Genomic DNA, 7,591 nt, shown 5'->3' with positions numbered 1-7,591 from the left:
TCAAATACTTCCCAATCAATCAAATTATGGAGGCTATCAAGCCCGCACGTAAAGCCACAAAATACTTTTATTGCCTTACCACACCGAAGGAACTGATCATCTTCTTAACCATGTTGGTGCGCAACCTAATCCCCCAATATTATTTTATTAGCATATACATCCTAACACAAGTATTTACGAAATATCAACACAAAAGAAAAAATAAAACATGCGGAACGATAAGGAACTACCAATTCAAATGAAGAATATCCAATACTTCGCAATCCCAAACCTTGGCAAATCAATAATACCAAAATATGTAGATTGCTCACATAAACTAAATGACATAATAAAGTACTTCAAGCAATATAAGAGCAGTAAAAGCAAGTGGAACATGAGACAACAAAAGTATACAATTAATACAATTAAAAGCATGTAGCAGTTAAGCAGATATTGCATGAGAAATGTACAAATCGAAACAAGGAATAAATAAATAACAAGTAACAAGTAAAGCATGGATAACAAGTAAGGATATGTAGCAACTAAAGCATGTAACAAGAGATAACATAGAACAAAAGAAGACATGGAAATAAATAGCCTAATCCCTCATGATTTAACCCCCCTGACAACGCATATACACTCGTCACTTCACATATACACCATTTCCCTACATAATTCACATAAAAAATAGACCAACAAGTCCTAATTACCTCAAGTCAAGATTAGACACACGTAATTAGGACATGATACTCATAACAAAGTTCGGTAATATTTAAAATTAAAGAGTTTTCGGATATAAAAAAATTTCTTTTAATTTGGAGAAATAATATATTAAATGGCAATTGCACCTCAATCTCAAGTAATTTGGGCTCACTATATTATATGCACCCTTACAGATTATGACGATTAACGGAAGTTAAGCTCCTCAGTTTATCACAGCCTTCCTTCTTATTTGAGCTTGGAACCAGTAATGTGAGCATATCGACGACGTTAAAAAATTAAGAGTATTATATAATCAAATGGAACCCCCAAAAAGTAATAATAATAATAATAATAATAATAATCAAGACAATGAATGCGTGAATATCACTTACTCCCTTTATTTCAACTTATATGACAGAGTTTCAAGTACAGAGAGTCAAAGTATTTAATTTTGTGTAAATCGAACCTAAATTCTTCAAGTATTTTAAAATAAAATTTATATATTTAAAAACTATATAAAAATACTATAAATCGACATAGTTAATAAGTCAAAATATTAAAAAAAAAACATAAAAATTATAACAAAATATTATTTGACTATCGAAATAATAACATCTTATAATTAAATGTGACGAATAGCAAATAATATACACATATATAAGTAGATTGTATGCATGTTTCTTCAATCACAGTTTATCGATTACTCCCATCTTCTTCTGCCTTCTCCTACTCCCTAGCTACTCTCTCATCCCCGGCGGCGCCACCATAAATCACCACCACCGCCAGCAAAAAATGCCAAGAATTCTTCAAAAGAAATTCTACCATTGCTTCCCAAACTTCAAATGCCTTCCCACAAATCTCTCTCTATCTTTCGAAGAAGAAGAAAATGAACAAACTATGAAAAACTTCAACTCTGTTTTCGACATTCCTTCTGATTCCGCCACTTCTAAATCTCTCACTAATTCCTCCACCTTAACAGAAGATTATATCTTCTCTTCTTTTGAAGATTCAGAATATTCTGATACTGATTCTAACAATATTCCCGATTTCTCCAATGTCTTTGCATCTCAACGCTTCTTCTTCTCTTCCCCTGGTAACTCCAACTCCATTGTGGATTTTCCGACCACCCCTTCGCCGGAGAAGAGAGAAGAGTCGGTGGTCACCGGCGGCGTTGCAATTCAGACGTACTCGCCTGACCCGTATTCCGATTTCCGACGATCAATGCAAGAAATGGTGGAAGCTCATTAGTTGACCGACGTGAAAGCCAATTGGGAATTATTGCATGAACTCCTCCTCTGTTATTTAAACCTTAATCCGAAACATACCCACAAATATATCGTTGGTGCTTTTTCGGATCTTGTTGTTTCTCTCGTGACGTCATCGAACGATCAAGAAAAAAAGACGAAAGATACAACTAGACGATCAACAGTCAACCATCTTATTGTAAAAATTGAATAGATTCAATTTACTGTCATTAGGATCTTCTAAAACAGTTTACTAAACTCATGGAGTTGTCTGGAAAGATCAAAAAATCGTGAACTTCTTTTTCCGAAGTAGAAGCAATGATTGTATCCGAGGAGTAAGCATCAACTAACGACTACAGCCCATGAAAATTGCACGGTATAGAGTCATCGTCACATCGGTTGGTTTAACTATTTTCTTTTTTCCTTTTTCTATCTAAACATGTTTTGAAAGTTAGATTTAGTTTTAAGATTTTTGTTGGATGGCTTTGTCTATGGTGTAACAAAGTTTGACATGTTTTCTTCTAGGAAGACAAAGTTGGAAAAAGAAAATCTAAGAAAACCAAGGAAAGCGTGGGACGTTAATGTGCCTCGATGCATGTTATTTTTCTAACGTCTTATAGTAGAACTTAGCAGTAGTATTGTATAATAACAATAGTATATGTTGAAGTAAAAGAATGTTTTTCCTCGTTTCAGTGAATGTTTGAATAATATCGGGAAATGCTACGGATTCTCGATTTTCTTTAAATTGATTGTCAATTAATTAAGCAGAAAATATTTATTGTGTTAGGGGAAAGTGCATGGACAAAAGAACAGCTTCTTATGTTGTCCTAAATCTTGCTTTGTGGTCCCAGACAACTTTTGGAATTGTTAAGCTGCTTTTTAGTACACAAAGTCACAAGCAACTTCTGGCTTTCCTTTGTCCTCTAGAGAGCTAAGTAAATACTGCTACTGGACTTCTAGTTTAATTTGCCAGACAAATAATTTTCAGCTTGTCAGATGTTATTGTCGTTTGGGAGATTTCCATTTTCCAAAATTAAGCAATAAAACAATGTATAAATGTTTTTATTTTATGTTGCAAGAGAAACCCCTCTATATAAGGTCAAGTATTGTGCCATCGGGTCGTTGATTTTGGTAGTTTGGTTATAAATTGATAATTAATCTACTATCACATATACTAAGAGTGTAAAAACAATTACTATGTTAGAGCTAATAAATAAATAAATGTAATTATTTTTACACACGCTATCCTTATCTTTCTAACTGTGTTTTGCTTCTTTTTGTGACTTTTCTATCATCTTCAAAGGTTTGCTATATGATTCAATGGCATTTCATTTTCTACCGGGGAGTTGACTTTTCGATATCGGGGTCGGAATCCGATTATGGAAATTGGAATAGGTTTGTTATGTCATTTATGACTTGTGTAAAAAATTTGAGGTCAATAGGACTTGATTTGATAGGTTTCGGCATCGAATGTAGAAGTTGAAAACTCTTAGTTTCATTAAGCTTGAATTGAGGTATGATTTATGGTTTATCATTTTGATTTGATAGGTTTCGGCATCGAATGTAGAAGTTGAAAACTCTTAGTTTCATTAAGCTTGAATTGAGGTATGATTTATGGTTTATCATTGTTTGATGTAATTTGAGGCTTCAACTAAGTTCGTATGATGTTTTAGGACTTGTTGGAATATTTGGTTGAGGTCTCGGGGGCCTCGGGTGAGTTTCAGATGATTAACGGATCTAATTTGGACTTAGAGAAAAATCTGAAAAATCTGCCTACTGGTGCAATCGCACCTGCGGACATTTTCTCGCAGGTGCGAGCTTGGCAAGCGCAGATGCGGGCAGGGGTCTGTGAGGCAGTGGTCGCAAGTGCGGGGGAATTTCCGCACCTGCGTGAACGCAGATGCGGACGGACCGGTGCAAAAGCGCAAACTCCGCAGAAGCGGACAGGAGCCTCGCAAATGCGAGCTCGCAGAAGCAGCTTCGAGGACGCAGAAGAGGAGGCAATGAGGGCCTTGGAAAATGATGAATTCTTTATTAATAAGTTATGGATTATCGCAGAGTTTGTGGAGGGAAGCTATCCTTACAGCTAACCGAATACTCAACGTTGGCATGCCTTCGAAAGTTTTGCTCTAAGACCGGAGAAACTCTCACTCTCGCACACTTGATCAATTTCTATGCCCCAAAGAAATTCCATGGGGGTGTGCTTAAACTCAGCAAACGCGGCTATCATGCCATCCTTACCAGCGTTGATGATGACAACGACCGTGGCTGGATGGAACAGTTCGTAGTTGTAAATCAAAAGATATAAACGTTATGATCGTTATTTGTCCTAAATAAGTTGGCAATGTATTTTGAGTGCATGACTCTTATTTGATAACAACGATTGACCTTTAGATTGTTATTTCTACACATAATATGTGCAATATGTTTAGAGTCCCTTAGTCACAACATCGAGTGCAACAAGAACACCAATTTCCTGGTCTGAATGGGTTACGATTCATATTCAATGGAACCTCCCCGACAGATATGCAGGAAATACTTCTGAAAATTCACGAACAATTGGTACTGAGTCCATAGAAGGGACATCCGCACTGGGATCGCAAATATAAGCCAGATAGGCTAGACACCTTTTCTCTACCATATGCCGAGCTTTCATATAAGAAATAACCCTGCTGGAAGAATGGCCAGGAGTTCCCCTTTCCACTCTAACCGAGGTAACCCCGGTTAATTGAAATACTCAATAAGCATTCAATGCACAAGAATAGTCAATTGCCTATCAGTCAATCCATCAAGATTCCATTCGTAAATTTCGGAACCACTGTAAGACGTATTAGTCTGATTCCAATCACGTTCCTCTATTAAAATATCTTGAGGAGTAGGACGATTGTAATAATAAGTTTGCATTCTGGGTTTATCAGCATATCTGTTATCAGCAAACAATATAGTAAGGTATTCGGTAATTTATAGTGTTTATTGACGATATTCACGAAGTCGAGAGTACCATGCCGGTCAACTCAGGGCAGTTCTATAGACTCTATATCAGCACAAGTTGTATGCGATACATTTTCGAAATGTGACGTTTGGCTTGAATCTGTCACATTCTTGGGTCATGTCATCTCTAGAAAAGGAATTGAGGTTGATCCTCAAAATATTGCAGCTGTAAAGAATTGGCCTAGACCTACTACCCCAACAAAGATTCGTAGTTTTTTGGACTTAGCAGGATATTACAGGAAGTTTGGGGAGGGGTTCTCTACTCTTGCCTCTCCGTTGACTAAACTGACGCAGAAGCAAGTTAAGTTCTAATGGTCAGATGGTTGTGAAAGAATCTTCCAAGAGTTGAAGTCAAGATTGACTTCGGGACCGGTGTTGACCCTGCCAGAGGGTACAGATGGGTTTGTGATATATTGCGATGCTTCAAGGATCAAACTTGGGTGTGTATTAATGCAATATGGCAAGGTGATATCTTATGCTTCTAGGCAACTCAAGAATCATGAAAAGATCTATCCAACGCATGACTTAGAGCTTGCGGCGGTGGTATTTGCATTGAAGATTTGGTGTCATTATCTGTATAGGTTTCATGTGGATATATTCACGGACCATAAGTGTCTTGAATATATTTTCAAACAGAAGGAATTGAATATGAGGCAGAGAAGATGGCTTGAGTTACTCAAGGATTACCACATCAATATTCTATATTATCCGGGGAAGGCTAATGTTGTAGAAGATGCTCTAAGCCAAAAATCTCTGGGCAGTTTGGCTCACTTGGAGGCATATTAAAGGTCATTAGCCAAAGAGGTTCATCGGGTGGCTAGTTTGGGAGTTCGTCTTGCGGATTCTAGTGAAGGAGGAGTGATTGTGCAAAATAGAGCTGAATCATCGCTTGTTGTGGAAGTCAAGGAGAAGCAATACACCGACCCATTGTTGGTACAATTGAAGGAGGGGATTCATAAACATAAGACCATGGCCTTTTCTCTTGGCATGGATGATGGAAAACTAAGGTACCAAGGGCGATTATGTATTCCAAATGTGGATGGTCTTCGGGAAAGAATTATGACTAAGGCTCACACTTCTAGGTATTTCGTGCACCCGAGCTCTACAAAGATGTATCATGATCTTAAGGAAGTCTAATGGTGGAATGATATGAAGAGGAATGTAGCGGACTTTGTGGCAAGATGTCCAAATTGTCAGCAAGTGAAGGCCGAAAGCCCGACATCGGGGTGTCACTAGTCATGAGCATCTACTACAATATGTCTAACAATATCAAGGCTAACTCAACCTGAAAAATAGCTAAATACAACTAGAGGAAGATAAGAGGGAGAAGAGCAGGGGCTGCGATTGCCAAACAGCTACCTTGCTATCTCCAAGAAAATCTGTAACCAGAACAATCAATAACCGTTATCTTTTTTTCTCAGACCGAGTTTTGTCCCAAATGAGTTTTTTCAGCAAGGTTTTTAATGAGGCAACGATTAATCATGCTAACTTTGTATCGAGCCCGATCACGAATCGGCACCGAAAATCCATTCAACATTATCCGAGGTTTCTTTGCAATCAACCTCGAATACTGGGGGGGGACACCCTCGGATATGCGAATATCAACTCTAGAAAGAAAACTACTTCATAAAAGGAGGATCTCGATAGATAGGATTTATTGTAAGGGTGAAACGGTCAAATCAAGCCATTCCCTTATAGATTGCTCGAACCCTGTTTCGATCAAGAATAAAGAGACGTGTTCCTTGCAAAGATTGCTCGAACCCTGTCTCGATCGAGAATAAATAGAAATATGTTCCTTACAAACATCTTATGCTTTAAAAAAAAGAATTTCGTCCTTTCGAATAAAAACAAGCCCAAGGGTAATACTTAACCGGAATACAAATGATCTCTCCCTCACTCGGGGACTGCCATCCGACTCAAACAGCCCAAGTCATCGGGCCTCGGGAGCAAAAGACCTAATAGGCAATGCCCATATTTTTAAAAGTCACGGCCACCTCGCTCGGGAACTATTATCTCGGGCAAGCCCAGGTAAAAAGGGAAAACAAGCCTAATGGGTAGATCCTGAACTAAAAGGCTACGACCAATTTAACACGGCTAGGAGACGTCCGAAATCCGAAACAAAAGTAGACCTTCAAAAAATAAAAAATTCTTTCACAACCGGTTCTAAAAGTCTACCTTCGGCAAAATCTCAGACTTAAGATATTTTCCGGGAAAAACTTTGATAACATCGAACCCCGATAATGCCTAAACCTAAAAAGGAAATAAAGGCAAGGTTTGTTCGAACCCTCGAACACAAAAGAGTTTGAAAGAAAATGAGTTGATGAGGGGGAACAAACACACCCTTAGTTGTAAACAAATGAGGCCAAGTAGGAGATTTAGGAGTTGGGTCTTGGTCCCCCTTTAAAATGCTACTGGCAGTTTTTTAAGGCTGCTGGGGAGACCAAAAGCTGTCGTAGGTAGGAACCGTTAATACGTTGGCAAAAGTTTCTTGCCATAGTACTTCGTTATTAGGACATGTTAACAAAATATAACCATACTCATGGATTACCTCCAGTAAATTAGTATCCAGTACTTCTCAATGTATTATTGTTAGATGAAAGCAATGTGTCCAATCTGCCAATTTTTTGCTGTGAATATTTGTATGAAAAAGGTAAAATGTACAGCCAGCCAACTGT

At 37.9% G+C, this 7,591-nt stretch overlaps 1 pseudogene; it reads left to right on the top strand.

Moving 5' to 3' along the window:
- Positions 1 to 1,384: 1,384 nt before the first annotated feature.
- Positions 1,385 to 2,460, top strand: LOC107772872 (uncharacterized; annotated as a pseudogene).
- The last annotated feature ends 5,131 nt before the right edge of the window (positions 2,461 to 7,591 follow it).

The sequence above is a fragment of the Nicotiana tabacum genome, chromosome 17, assembly GCF_000715075.1.
Source record: "Nicotiana tabacum cultivar K326 chromosome 17, ASM71507v2, whole genome shotgun sequence".
Lineage (NCBI taxonomy): Eukaryota > Viridiplantae > Streptophyta > Magnoliopsida > Solanales > Solanaceae > Nicotiana > Nicotiana tabacum.
Note: the sequence above shows the minus strand (reverse complement) of the source record. Positions and strands in the feature narration are given on the sequence as shown.